We start from the raw sequence: 16,075 nt of genomic DNA, 5'->3' as shown, positions 1-16,075 counted from the left end.
ATTCGAACAACACAATGTGGATGTGGTGGGAGTTGTTAACATCCTAACATTGATGTAACTTTGTTATACAAATATCCAATAGATTGTTATTGCGAGTTAGTGAGGATAATGGAAATTAATAATTGATTTGAACTATTGGGAAAAATCGCAAAAAAATTGCAGAAATAATTGAAATGTATACATATTGGCTAAAATAATTGGCTTTAGGTGAAACTATTATGAATTGGTATCAAATCAAATGAAAATATGGGAAAAGTAATTTGAGGTTACATTTATGGAAAATTGTTAGAAATTTTGAATTTTTTGAGAAAATTTTGTGAACATTTGATTTTTCTTAGAAAATTGTGTGGAAATTAAATTAATTTAAGAAATTTTGATATGCGGCGATATTCGTAGAAATTGTATTTTAGAAAAAAATATATGGGCCTTATATAACAAAATAGGGAAAAAAAATCGTTGACATTTAATTTTCAAAAAAAATCTTCAAAATTATTTTTTTATGAAAAAGTTGAAATTAAATGTTTATGGATTTTTTTCGGAAATGAATTTGTATGTAAAAATTTTTTTAGATAAATAGTTTTATAATTTTATAAATAAAATTATAATATTTTTAGAATATTTTAACGAAATTGGATACTTGACGAAATCTTTTATAAAAAAAAATTGTATAAATTCAATTTTAATTGAAAATTTAATTTTTTTATAGAAAATATAGTAGAAATTAAATGTTAGTTTTATACAAAGTTTTGTAGTAATTTTATTTTGTAGAGTATTTTGTCGAAAAAAAAATTTCGTATAGTTTTATTGAAAATTTTGTCGAAATTGTATTTTATAGAAAAATTAGTCCGAATTTCAGTTTTAATAGAAAATTTAGTCAACATTTAATTTTTTATTGAAAACTTCATCGAGTTTGGTAGAGTATTTTGGCGAAATTGTGTGTTATAGGAAATTTAGTCGAAATTGTATTTTATAGAAAATTTATTCGAAATTTCAGTTTTTATAAAAACAAGTATATACGGCCGAAAGTTCGGCCAGGCCGAAGCTTATGTACCCTCCATCATGGATTGCGTAGAAACTTCTTCTAAACACTGCCATCCACAATCGAATTACTTACGTTGCGGTAACGCTTGCCGATGGCAAGGTATCTTAAAACCTCCTAACACCATCTTCTAAATTGTATGTAAGTCCATACGTGGTATATATTAAATCAAAAAAGATCGATCCAATACGTATATAATTCAGTTTGACAAAGTAGACAAAAAATTTTGACAAAATTTTCTACAGAAATAAAATTTTAACAAAATTTTCTATAGAAATAAAAATTTTGACAAAATTTTCTATAGAAAGAAAATTTTGACAAAAATATCTACAGAAATAAAATTTTAACAAAATTTTCTATAGAAATAAACTTTTGACAAAATTTTCTATAGAAATAAAATCTTGGTAGATTATTTTTCGCTCGAGTGGCAACCACGATTATGAACCGAGTAAAATCTGAACAAAATTTTCTATAGAAATAAAATTTTGACAAAATTTTCTATAGAAATAAAATTTTTGACTATGATGAAAATTTTATTATGAACCGAATAAAATTTTAACAAAATTTTCTCTAGAAATAAAATTTTGACAAAATTTTCTATAGAAATAAAATTTTGACAAAATTTTCTATAGAAATAAAATTTGGTAGATTATTTTGGCTCTAGTGGCAACCATGATTATGAACCGATATGGACCAATTTTTGTGTGATTGGACCAATTTTGGTATGGTTGTTAGCGACCATATACTAACACCACGTTCCTAATTTGAACCGGATCGGATGAATTTTGCTCCTCCAAGAGGCTCCGGAGGTCACATCGAACGTTTTATATAGGGGCTATATCTAATTATGGACCGATATGGACCAATTCTGGCACGGTTGTTAAAGATCATATACTAACACCATGTTCCAAATTATAACCGGGTTGGATGAAATTTGCTTCTCTTGGAGACTTCGCAAGCCAAATCGGGGGATCTGTTTATATGGGGGCTATATATAATTATGAACCGATGTGGACCAATTTTTACATGGTTGTTAGAGACCATATACCTACATCATGTACCAAATTTCAGGCGGGTCGGATGAAATTTGTTTCTCTTTGAGGCTCCGCAACCCAAATCTGGGGATCGGTTTATATGGGCGCTATATATAATTATGGACCGATGTGGACAAATTTTTGCACGGTTATTAGAGACCATATACCAATACCATGTACCAAATTTCAGCCGGATCGGATGCAATTTGCTTCTCTTTGAGGCTTCGCAAGCCAAATCTGGAGATCGGTTTATATGCTGTCTATATATAATTATGGACCGATGTGGATCAATTTTTGCATGGTTGTTAGAGACCATATACCAACATCATGTACCAAATTTCAGATGAAGCGGATGAAATTTGCTTCTCTTTGAGGCTCCGCAAGCCAAATCTGGGGATCGGTTTATATGGGGGCTATATATAATTATGGACCGATGTGGACCAATTTTTGCATGGTTGATAGAGACCATATACCAACATCATGTACCAAATTTCAGCCGGATCGGATGAAATATGCTTCTCTTAGAGGCTCCACAATCCAAATCTGGGGATCGGTTTATATGGGGGCTATATATATAATTACGGACCGATATGGACCAATTTTTGCATGGTTGTTAGAGACCATATACCAACATCATGTACCAAATTTCAGCCGGATCGGATGAAATTTTCTTCTCTGTGAGGCTCCGCAAGCCAAATCTGAGGATCAGTTTATATGGGGGCTATATATAATTATGGACCGATGTGGACCAATTTGTGCATGGTTGTTGGAGACCATATACCAACACCATGTACCAAATTTCAGGCGGATCGGATGAAATTTGCTTCTCTTTTAGGCTCCACAAACCAAATCTGGGGATCGGTTTATATGGGGGCTATATATAATTATGGACCGATGTGGACCAATTTTTGCATGGTTGTTAGAGACCATATACAAACACCATATATCAAATTTCAGCCAGGTCGGATGAAATATGCTTCCGTTAGAGGCTCCACAAGCCAAATCTGAGGGTCCCTTTATATGGGGGATATACGTAAAAGTGGACCGATAAGGCCCATTTTCAATACCATCCGACCTACATCGATAACAACTACTTGTGCCAAGTTTCAAGTCGATAGCTTGTTTCGTTCTGAAGTTAGCGTGATTTCAACAGACGGACGGACGGACGGACATGCTTAGATCGACTCAGAACTTCACCACGACCCAGAATATATATACTTTATGGGGTCTTAGATCAATATTCCGATGTGTTACAAACGGAATGACAAAGTTAATATACCCCCATCCTATGATGGAGGGTATAAAAATAGTGGAAATTGTATTTTACAGAAAATGGTGTTTAAATTTTATTTCATAGAAAATTTCGTCAACATTTTATTTCATATATAATTTCGTATAATTTTACTGTTACAGAAAATTTCGTCCAAATTGTATTTTATAGAAAAATTTATCGAAATTGGTTTTTATAGAAAATGGTTTTTATAGAAATTTTAGTTCTATAGCAAATTTAGTGGAAATTTCAGTTATGACAGAAAATTTATTTCATAGAAAATTTCGTCGAAAATTTTTAATAGAAAATTTCGTCAAAATTTTTTAGAAAAAATTTTGACAATTTTTTTTTTTAAGAAAATCAAATTTTCATATAGTTATATAGAAAAAATGGAAAATTTTGTCGAAAATGTATTCTAAAGAAAAAAATTGTTAAAATTGCAGTTTTTATAGATAATTTTGTAAAAATTTCAATTTTGATAGAAAAATCGTCGAAATTTCAGTTTTTGTAGGAAATGTAGTCGACATTTTATTTTTAGAGTATTTTTCCACAATTATTGTTACATAGAAAATGTTGTGGAAATTTTATTTTCTATTTGGTCGAATTTTTATTTTATAGAAAAATTGGTCGAATTTTTATTTTATAGAATATTTGGTCGAATTTTTGTTTTATAGAAAATTTTGAATAATTTACTGTTGCCGAAAATGTCGTCAATTTTTTTTAATAAAAGACAATTCATCGAGATTTAAGCTTATAGAAGATTTTGTCAATATTTTATTTTATAGAAAATTTCGTCGAAATTTTATTTGATAGAGAATTTTGTTTTGAATTTCCTAAAAAAAATATTTTATTTTATAGAAAATTTCGTCGAAATTTTATTTTATAGAAAATTTTGAATAATTTTACTGTTACGGAAAATTTTTTCAAAATTTTATTATTATATTAAAAAAATGAATTGAGATTTAAATTTATTATAGAAAATTTAGTTTTTTTATAGAAAATTTTTATAGAAAATTTTGTCCACATTTTATTTGATGGAGAAATTTGTTTTTTATTTCATAAAAAAAAATTGTCGATATTTTATTTTATAGATAATTCCGAATGATTTTACTGTTAAATAAAATTTAATAATAATTTTTATTTGCCTTACGGTCATTTTCATGTAGCTCCGTTAGGCTTTAACTGCCAGTTAACAGAAAGTAAATTGCAAATATCTTCTCTCCAGTTAACTTTAACTGAAAAATTTTCGTCAGTTAAGTTCCAAACTGGCATATGGAATATATATGCAAGATGACAGCTTCGTCCATAATACGGTTTAAAAGTTGGTTAGTTAACGGAACACTAACGGAGCTTTATGAAAATGGGGGTTAATAAATTTTTTAATACAAACATATCATTTTTCCTTTGCCAAAGTCAAATCATCGATTTAAGTGCAATTTATCCTAAAAAGAGAAGTCAACAGTACTTCTCCCGAAAAGAGTAGCATGTACATGTCTATGATAATACTTCTCTGAGAAGATCTCTTGGTTGTGGCATTTCAACTGGTACTCTCACATCTACTCCTTATGTCTTAGATTAAAAGAGACTCCAGGCCATAAGTCTTTAATGCAGAATATAAGTATATGTGTGTTTTTTTTTACATATGCCATAGCAGACTTATTTTTATTGATTATAACAGTTTGTAAGTGGGTGGAGTATGAATGTAAATATCTACATTTCTTTGATAATATTTTCTTTAATATTTTATTATAATTTCCAAACACATCACCCTGACAGAAGATATTGTATAGGAAATACACCAATATATATTCCTGCAGTTAAACCCTTTTTTGTATTGCTGATATTATTATACTGGCGCAGGACGCAATATACTGCAATATGTTTAGTGTTATTGCTTTTCTTATTTAAGACTCAATCTTGTGTGTGTATGTGTGTGTGTGTCGTTCTGTAACATTCTGCTAGTGAAGAGGTATGTGGCATGACCTAAGTGTTTCTTAGAATGAAAATTCCAATCGAAATATACTAAATGCAGAGATTTTTGTACATCTTGTATTAGCTCCCCTCCATACATATATGGAGTATAGATTTCTTATGTTCACTCTTTCTCTCTCTCTGTGCCCCTCTCTGTTCCTCTCAATTTTATATTACCTTTTTCACCACTTTTTTTTTGTTATTTCAGTTTATGTTTATGTATTTTATGGGCGGATTGCAAAAGCTTATAAACAATATCAGAAGATATACAATATATGACTATGGCATCTATTGTACAAAAGGTCCTAGAAAACACACATGTAGAGATACAGGCTTATATGCAAATTGAAAAATTGCCATATTCCAATTTTGTAAATTCAATAAAAAGAAAAAAAAAAAAAACAGAAATCCTCGTTTCCATTATGCATTTCAATTGTAGCACAAATATACAACAAGCACTTGAAGATGTTCAATTAGAAATGATTTCGATAGAGATGCCTTGTGAAAAGGATTTTCATACATCGATGTATTCTTTTCCTAGTGGCTTTCAATGAAGCCAATGGGTAGGGGGTTAACGGGAGGTCATAAAAGGGTCAATATAAATCACTAAAGACCTGAAATCTGATGTGTTGAAAGTATAAAATGTCCTAAAGAGAGTATTGAAGCCCGGGCCAGGCAAATATTTCGGCCGCAGACCATAGGTACTCAGCACCAATTTCGCTCAGTATGGCTTAAAAAGGAAATTCCTAGCTTCATTTCTACACATTCAAATCTCCAGATCTCTATCACGGTAGCCTCTGTTGGTAGAATTACACAAAAAGACGGTAGATTTTTTACTGTTTGATAGATTGTTAGAATTCTCGTTGTTTTGGTAGATTTTGCAAAATATTCATCTTCAACTATCAGGCATTTCACAAATTTTGAATAGCAATAACATTTTGACAAAATTTTCTATAGAAATAAAATTTCCATAAAATTTTCTATAGAAATAAAATTTCCATAAAATTTTCTATAGAAATAAAATTTTGACTAAATTTTCCATAGAAAAATAAAAGTTTGACAACATTTTCTATGCGAATATAATTTTTTACAAAATTTTCTATAGAAATAAAATTTCAACAAAATTTTCTATGAAAATAAAATTTTGACAATTTTTTTTTACAAAATTTTCTATGGAAATAAAATTCTGAAAAAAATTTCTATAGAAATAAAATCTTGACAAAATTTTATATAGAAATAAAACTTTGACAAAATTTTCCATAGAAATACAAATTTGACAAAATTTTGTATGGAAATAAAATTTTGACAAAATTTTCTATGGAAATAAAATTTTATATAAAATTTTATATAGAAAAAAAATTGTAGCATTTTTCTATACAAATACAATGTTGACATAATCTTCTATAGAAAATTAATATTTTGACAAAACTTTCTATAGAAATAAAATTGTAACAAAATTTTCTATAGAAAACTAAAATTATGAGAAAATTTTCTATAGAAATATAATATTGACAAAATTTTCAATAGAAATATAATTTTGACTAAATTTTAGATAGAAATAAAAGATTGACAAAATTTTCTATGGAAATAATTTTTTTTATAAAATTTTCTATAGAAACAAAATTTTAGCATAATTTTCTATAGAAATACAATGTTGACAAAATCTTCTATAGAAAAATAAAGTTTTGACAAAATTTTCTATAAAAGTAAATTTTTACAAAATTTTCGACAGAAATAAAATTTTACAAAATTTTCGACAGAAATAAAATTTTACAAAATTTTCGACAGAAATAAAATTTTGATATAATTTTCTATAGAAAAAATTTTTGATAAAATTTTGACAAAACTTTGTATAGATATAAAAATTTGACAAAATTTTCAATAGAAATACAATTTTAACTAAATTTTCTATATAAAAAAAAATTTGAAAAAATTTTCTATATTTTACAAAGTTTTCTATAGAAATACCATTCTGATGCAATTTTCTATAGAAATTAATTTTTTAAAAATTTTCTAAGGAAATAAAATTTTTAAAAAATTTTCTAAGGAAATAAAATTTTTACAAAATTTTCTAAGGAAATAAAATGTTGACGAAATTTTCTAAGGAAATAAAATTTTGACAAAATTTTCTATAAAAATAAAAATTTACAAAATTTTCTATAGAAATAAAATTTTTATAAAATTTTCTAAGGATATACAATTTTTACAAAATTTTCTAAGGAAATAAAATTTTACAAAATTTTCGACTGAAATAAAATTTTACAAAATTTTCTATAGAAGTACAATTCTGATGAAATTTTCTATCGAAATAAAATTTTTACAAAATTTTCTAAGGATATAAAATTATTACAAAATTTTCTAAGGAAATAAAATTTTACAAAATTTTCGACTGAAATAAAATTTTACAAAATTTTCGACAGAAATAAAATTTTGACATAATTTTCTATAGAAAAATTTTTTTGACAAAACTTTGTATAGATATAAAATTTTGACAAAATTTTCAATAGAAATAACATTTTTACAAAATTTTCAATAGAAATACAATTTTGACTAAATTTTCTATAGAAATAAAATTTTGACAAAATTTTCTATGGAAATAAAATTTTCTATAGAAACTAAATTTTAGCATAATTTTCTTTAGAAATACCTGCATGCCCGCCTTGCATACACAAGGTCGTGGCTTCAATTCCTGCTACGACCGAACACCAAAAAGTTTTTCAGCGGGGGATTATGCCACCTCAGTAATGCCGGGGACATTTCTGAGGGTTTCAAAGCTTCTCTAAGTGGTGTCACTGGAATGTGGAACGCCGTTCGGACTCGGCTATAAAAAGGAGGTCCCTTGTCATTGAGCTTAACATGGAATCGGGCAGCACTCAGTGATAAGAGAGAAGTTCACCACTGTGGTATCACAATGGACTGAATAGTCTAAGTGAGCCTGATACATCGGGCTGCCACATAACCTAACCTAACCTAATACAATGTTGACAGAATATTCTATAGAAAAATAAAGTTTTGACAAAATTTTCTATAAAAGTAAAATTTTACAAAATTTTCGACAGAAATAACATTTTGATAAAAAAAATTTTTTTGATAAAATTTTTACAAAACTTTGTATAGATATAAAAACTTGACAAAATTTTCAATAGAAAAAAATTTGAAAAAATTGTCTGTAGACATCAAATTTTTACAAAATTTTCCAAGGAAATAAAATTTTTACAACATTTTCTATGGAAATAAAAATTTTTAAAAAATGTTCTAAGGAAATAAAATTTTGACAAAATTTTCAATAGAAATAAAATTTTGACAAAATTTTCAATAGAAATACAATTCTGATGAAATTTTGTATAGAAATAAAATTTTACAAAATTTTCTAAGGAAATAAAATTTTTACAAAATTTTCTAAGGAAATAAATTTTTTACAACATTTTCTATGGAAATAAAATTTTTTAAAAAATTTTCTATAGAAATAAAATTTTGTCAAAATTTTCTATAGAAATACAATTTTACAAAATTTTCGATATAAATAAAATTTTACAAAATTTTCTATAGAAATAAAATTTTAACAAAATTTTCTATAGAAAAAACATTTTGATAAAAGTTTCTATAGAAATAAAATGTTGACAAAATTTTCTATAGAAGGAAAAATTTACATAAAATTTTCTATAGAAATAAAATGTTGACAAAATTTTCTATAGAAGGAAAAATTTACATAAAATTTTCTATAGAAAGAAAATTTTCCATAAAATTTTCTAAAGAAATACAATTTTGACAAAACTTTCTATAGATATAAAATTTTGACAAAAATTCTATTAGAAATAAAATTTCGACAAAATTTTCTATGAAATTAAATTTTGACAAAATTTTCTATAGCAAAAACATTTTGACAAAATTTTCTATGGAAATAAAATTTTTTACAAAATTTTTTATAGAAATAAAATTATGACAAAATTTTCTATAGAAAAATAAAATTTTAGCAAAATTTTCTATAAAAAAATAAAATTTTGACAAAATTTTCTGCAGAAGATTTTTTTGTTTAATACGTTTTTGGTAGAATTTTCTTCAAATTTTGTTAGATTAGTTTTGCCTCATGATCTCATTGCAACCGTGATCTCCGCGCATTGGATTTTTGCTCCAGGGTCTTTTTGGAGATTATGTTTCTATTATCTGAAGATGGTGCTTCGCCAAAAATGGCCCAAAATATCACAGCCTAACTTTCGTGCTGTGTGTGATCACTTTGTTGAGCATTTGAAGGCCATAATGTGGGTCTATTAGTCGAGTTTTTTAGCTTTACAAAAACGCCAACTTAGAACCATTTTCGTGTATCTCCATTAGGCTTTAACTACCAGTATGTGCGTGAAGATAAATTGTAAATTTAACTAGTCGAGACACAAATCAGGTAGTTTTTGCCTGCGCACCTAATGGGTTAATTACAATTTGGGGAGATAAAATATTTAATGAAATTCAGCACTTTCCAACATATTTGCGCAAAATATTTTGGTATTAAACGAAAGATCTTGACAAATACTATAAATGCAAGTGGTTGTCATGTTCGAAAGCGTCCCATAAATGTTAGTTTTGCAGCTATATTTTAAAAGTCAGTTTGTCCAACTTGAAATAAAGTTAAACTACGCCCACTGTGCAATACCTGCTCTAGATTTTTTGGTATCAAATGAAAGCTCTTGATGCTTTTGAATATAACAACCACTTGGATTTATAGTACTCATCAAGAGCTTTCATTTGATACCAAGCACTGTAGAGCAGGTGTTGCACAGTGGGCCAATGTGCACTTTTTTTGAAATTCTAAAAAAGTAATTTTCTTTTTGATAAAAATCGATATTTTTATGATGCCTTCGAACATGACAACCACTTGCGTTTATAGTACTCGTCAAGAGCTTTAATTTGATACCAAAAAATCTAGAGCAGGTATTGCACAGTGGGCGTAGTTTAACTTTATTTCAAGTTGGACAAACTGACTTTTAAAATATAGCTGCAAAACTAACATTTATGGGACGCTTTCGAACATGACAACCACTTGCATTTATAGTACTTGTCAAGATCTTTCGTTTAATACCAAAATATTTTGCGCAAATATGTTGGAAAGTGCTGAATTTCATTAAATATTTTATCTCCCCAAATTGTAATTAACCCATTAGGTGCGCAGGCAAAAACTACCTGGTTTGTGTCTCGACTAGTTAAATTTACAATTTATCTTCACGCACATACTACCAGTTAGCAGAAAGTAATTTGCAAATACCATCTCTCCTGAACAATGCGTGTCAAAGTTGGTCAAATTCGACGTAGACGTAGACAAGCCTCCATTTATATGTTTTTTCTGATTTGGTTAAATATCGCAAAAATACCCATAATTACTTCGTAAAATTGCCACTTTTAAGTCGAATTAATATAAATTTAAATAGGAAAATTTTTTATTTTGTTTTCGTTTTTTTTTCATATAATTCATTTTAATAAACACAAAAATATGATTTTTTTTTCAATGTTTTTTTTTTTTTTAATAATTTTAAAACTTCATGAAAATCAGCAATCTATGGCTCTTGACATGTCATATCATATTGACTCCTACGGGGCCTTAGACATAAATAGCTATGATTCAAACCAATGAGCCATAACTGTGAATACAATTGTTTGTTTTGTCATTTTTTACCTACACATGTATCTGAAAAGAAAAACTTAAGTTCTTTTTTTAATGTCATTTTTGAAATGTTTTCTTGGAAAAAGAAAATTAAAATGTCTGGCCTTGTCTACTGATTTTGAAGCTAAAAAAAGAATATGCAAATTAAACGAAAAAAAACAAATTTTTCGAATTCCCATGACCTACGGGTTTCCAAAGAAAAAGAAGGCAATGAAGACATATAAATTTATTATTATTATTATTATTATTTTGTTTTTTTTTTTTTTATTATAAAAACAAAGCAATTCAATAGTAATGAGATCTAATATTGACGGAGTTTAGAGAATTCTTTTCAAAACTTAGATATTCAAATTCGAAAAATCTTCTGTGAAGCTTTTTCTCTTCATGGGGAATTTTCCCATAAGTCTTCCTCCTCATATTCTTTCTCTCTCTCTCTCGAATTCTTTATTATCATAGACTAGATGTTTGATATTGATATTCACCATAGTCGTTGTTGAAAATTCAATCATTTTGCTAACAAGTTTCCATATAGTTCAAGCGATTTAATCTAAACGTTTAGCTTGACATTAAACATGACTGTTAAATATCAATTGATTTGGTTCTCATTTATATTTCATTCGTTCTTCTCTTGATGTTATAGGTCATGGGCTCTTCTCCATTCTCTCTCTCTCGCTCTGAATCTCTCTGCTAAATGTAGAAAACACAACGTAATCACATAGAAACATTCAGTGTAGACAACTTCAATCAAAACTAATTATTAATTTAACATGCGTGCCACCTTCTTAATTGTCAATGTATTTATGAATAATTCAATAAAACATTATAATTCAAATTTGAAAATATCTAGAATATTCATATATGTGAGCCACAATAGTGGTAGTTATAGAAAGCAAACAACTTGCAACTACATATTCGAAAGGTACGAAAATTGCTCGCCGCCACCCCCCCCCCCCCCCCCCCCCCCCCCCCCCCCCCTTCATTCAAGTATACTGCACAAAGAAACACCTCTTTTTAATGGTAAGTGTTTCCTTGAGTTTGACGTCAATTATATGGGAATAGTCTGTTTTCAGCATGAAGGTGTAGTTTAGTACGCTTGCATATTGACTTGGAAATGGAAATGAAAAAAGGGTTGTCGAATAAAGGCAGCAATATTTGAAGAAAATTTATTAATTTCGATATGAATTTTAATTTTATATGTAATTATACCCTGGAGCGTAGTATTGGGGGCGGGTGTATATTACACTAAAAAACAACATTTAAATTAGATTATAATATAATTTAAATTTCTAATGTATTATGTTATATAATTTATATGGATTTAAATTTATAATTTTTTAATTACTTAAAACTTAATTAGGTTTAGTGCCATATAGGGTTCACTTTTTATACCCAACACCATAGAATGGTAAGTTTGCCATTCCGTTTGTGACACATCGAAATATCGATTTCCGACTATATAAAGTATATATATTCTTGATCAGGGAGAAATTCTAAGACGATATAAACATGTCCGTCTATCTGTCTGTTGTAATCACGCTACAGCCTTCAATAATGGCGCTATCGTCCTGAAATTTGGCCCAGATTCGTTTTTTGTTTGCAGGTAGGTCAAGTTCGAAGATGGGCTATATCGGTCCAAGTATTGATATAGTCCCCATATAAACCGACCTCCCGATTTAAGGTCTTGAGCTTATAAAAACTGTAATTTTTATCCAATTTGCCTGATATTGGAAAAATATTTTAAGACCATCAAAAGGTGTGCTAAAAATGTTGCTTATCGGTCCATGTTTTGGTATAGCCCCCATATAGACCGATTTCCCGAATTTGCTTCTTGGGCGTCTAGAAACTGTTTTTTTCTATCCGATTTGCCTGAAATTGAAAATCTAGAGGTATTTTAGGACTACAAATTGGTGTGTCGAAAATGGTGAGTATTGGTCCATGTTTTGGTATATGGGGGCTATACAGACCGATCTCCCGATTTTACTTCTCGGGCGTCTAGAAACTGTAGTTACAATCCGATTTGCCTGAAATTGGAAATGTGGGGGTATTGTGGGACCCTAAAGAGGTTTGTCGAAAATGGTCCGTATTGGTCCATGTTTTGGTATAGCCCCCATATAGACTGATCTCCCGATATTACTTCTTGGGCTTCTCGAATTCGTAGTTTTTACCCAATTTGTCTGAAATTGGAATTCTAGAGGTATTTTAGGACCACAAATTGGTGTCGAAAATGGGGTGTCGATCCATGTTTTGGTATATCCCCCATATAAACCGATCTCCCGATTTTATTTCTTTGTCGTCTAGAAACTGTAGTTACAATCCGATTTGCCTGAAATTGGAAATCTGGGGGTATTTTGGGACCCTAAAGAGGTGTGTCGAAAATGGTCCGTACCGGTCCATGCTTCGGTATAGCCCCCGAAGCATGGACCGGCCGGGCCGAACTTACTACTCTATATACTTATTTTATTTAGCTCAAGACGCATCAGAATATTGGTATCAGACCCACGTTTGCCACTCGAGCCAAAAATAATTTACCAAAATTTGGAGAAAATTAACCAAACCACTACCAAATAAAAACATATTTTACATAATTTTTTTCTATAAAAATGTTGTCAAAATTTTATTTCTATAGAAATTTATGTCTATAAAATTATGTGAAGTACCTTTCACTTTGAGTGGAATATTTTGCAAAATCTACGAAAACATCAAGAATTCTATCAATCTACCAAATAGTAAAAACTAGCATTTTTGATAGAATTTAACCAACTGTGGCAAAACGTTATCAAAATTTTATTTCTATATCAAAGAATTTTATTTCAATAGAACATTTTATCAAAATTTTATTTCAATAGAAAATTTTGTCAAAATTTTATTTCAATAGAAAATTTTGTCAAAATTTTATTTCAATAGAAAATTTTGTCAAAATTTTATTTCAATAGAAAATTTTGTCAAAATTTTATTTCAATAGAAAATTTTGTCAAAATTTTATTTCTTTAGAACATTTTGTAAAAAAAAATATTTCTTTAGAACATTTTGTAAAAAATTTTATTTCTATAGAAAATTTTGTCAAAATTTTATTTCTATAGAAAAGTTTGCCAAAATTTTATTTCTACAGAAAATTTTGTAAAATTGTGTTTCTATAGAAAATTTTGTCAAAATTTTATTTCTTTAAAAAAATTTTGTCATAATTTTATTTCTATAGAAAATTTTGTAAAAAAAACTTATTTCCGTAGAAAATTTTGTAATTTTTTCAAAATTTTATTTCTATAGAACATTTTGCAAAAATTTTGCTAAAATTTTTATTTCAATATAAAATTTTGTAAAAAATTTATTTCTATAGAAAAGTTTGCCAAAATTTTCTTTCTATAGAAAAGTTTGCCAAAATTTTCTTTCTATAGAAAAGTTTGCCAAAATTTCTTTCTCTTGAAAATTTTGTCAAAATTTTATTTTTATAGAAAATTTTGTAAAATTGATTTTCTATAGAAAACTTTGTCAAAATTTTATTTCTTTAAAAAAATTTTGTCATAGTTTTATTTCTATAGAAAATTTTGTAAAAAATGTTTATTCCCATAGAACATTTTGTCAAAATTTTATTTCCATAGAAAAATGTTCAACATTTTATTTCCATAGAATTTTTTGTCAAAATTTTATTTCTATTGAAAACTTTGTCAATATTTTGTTTCTATAGAAAATATTGTTTTTTTTTCCTAGAAATTTTAATTCTATAGAAAATGTCAAAATTTTATTTCTCTAGAAAACTTTGTCAAAATTTTATTTCTATAGAAAACTTTGTCAAAATTTTATTTCTATAGAAAATTTTGTAATTTTGTTTGCTAGAAATTTTGTTTTTATAGGAAATATCGTCAAAATTTTATTTCCACAGAAAATTTTGTCAAAATTTTATTTCTATAGAAAATTTTGTAAAATTAATTTTCTATAGAAAACTTTGTCAAAATTTTATTTCTCAAAAAAAAAATTATCATAGTTTTATTTCTATAGAAAACTTTGTAAAAAATTTTTATTTCCATAGAAAATTTTGTCAAAATTTTAATTCTATAGAAAATTTTGTCAAAATTTTATTTCTATAGAAAACTTTGTCAAAATTTTATTTCTATAGAAAATTTTGTAATTTTTGTTTGCTAGAAATTTTGTTTCTATAAAAAATTTTGTCAAAATGTTATTTCCACAGAAAATTTTGTGAAAAATATTATTTCTGTAGAAAATTTTGTGAAATTTTTATTTCTATAGAAAATTTTGTAAAAAATTTTATTTCCGTAGAAAATTTTGTCAAAATTTTATTTCTATGGAAAATTTTGTAAAATTAATTTTCTATAGAAAGCTTTGTCAAAATTTTATTTCTTTAAAAAAAAATGGTCATTGTTTTATTTCTATAGAAAATTTTGTAAAAAATTTTTATTCCCATAGAAAATTTTGTCAAAATTTTAGTTCCATAGAAAAATTTTCAAAATTTTATTTCCATAGAAAATTTTGTCAAAATTTTATTTCTATTGAAAACTTTGTCAACATTTTGTTTCTATAGAAAATTTTGTTTTTTTTTCCTAGAAATTTTAGTTCTATAGAAAATTTTGTCAAAATTTTATTTCTATAGAAAACTTTGTCAAAATTTTATTTCTATAGAAAATTTTGTAATTTTTGTTTGCTAGAAATTTTGTTTCTATAGAAAATTTTGTCAAAATTTTATTTCCACAGAAAATTTTGTAAAAAATATTATTTCTGTAGAAAATTTTGTGAAATTTTTATTTCTATAGAAAATTTTGTAAACAATTTTATTTCCATAGAAAATTTTGTCAAAATTTTACTTCCATCGAAAATTTTGCCAAAATTTTATTTCTATAGACAATTTTGAAAACAAATTTATTTTTGTAGAAAATTTCATTTCTATAATTTTGTCAAAATCTTATTTCTATAGAAAATTATTTCTATACGAGTTTGTGAAGTACCTCTTCGTTGGAAAAAATTTCCAATAGAAATAACATTTTGACAAAATTTTTTATAGAAATAAAATTTTGGTAATATATTTTTGGTTCGAGTGGTAACCGTTATACTTGTACCAAACTTGAAGTCAATTGGACTAAAACTGCGACCTAGACATTGAT

General features: G+C 27.1%; 1 protein-coding gene across 1 annotated transcript in view; it reads left to right on the top strand.

Moving 5' to 3' along the window:
• side-VI (sidestep VI transmembrane protein) overlaps positions 1-16,075 on the top strand; it is a 663,002-nt gene that overhangs the window by 505,471 nt on the left and 141,456 nt on the right. The window lies entirely within an intron of this gene.

The sequence above is a fragment of the Haematobia irritans genome, chromosome 1 (genome assembly GCF_050003625.1).
Source record: "Haematobia irritans isolate KBUSLIRL chromosome 1, ASM5000362v1, whole genome shotgun sequence".
Taxonomy (NCBI): domain Eukaryota; kingdom Metazoa; phylum Arthropoda; class Insecta; order Diptera; family Muscidae; genus Haematobia; species Haematobia irritans.
Note: the sequence above shows the minus strand (reverse complement) of the source record. Positions and strands in the feature narration are given on the sequence as shown.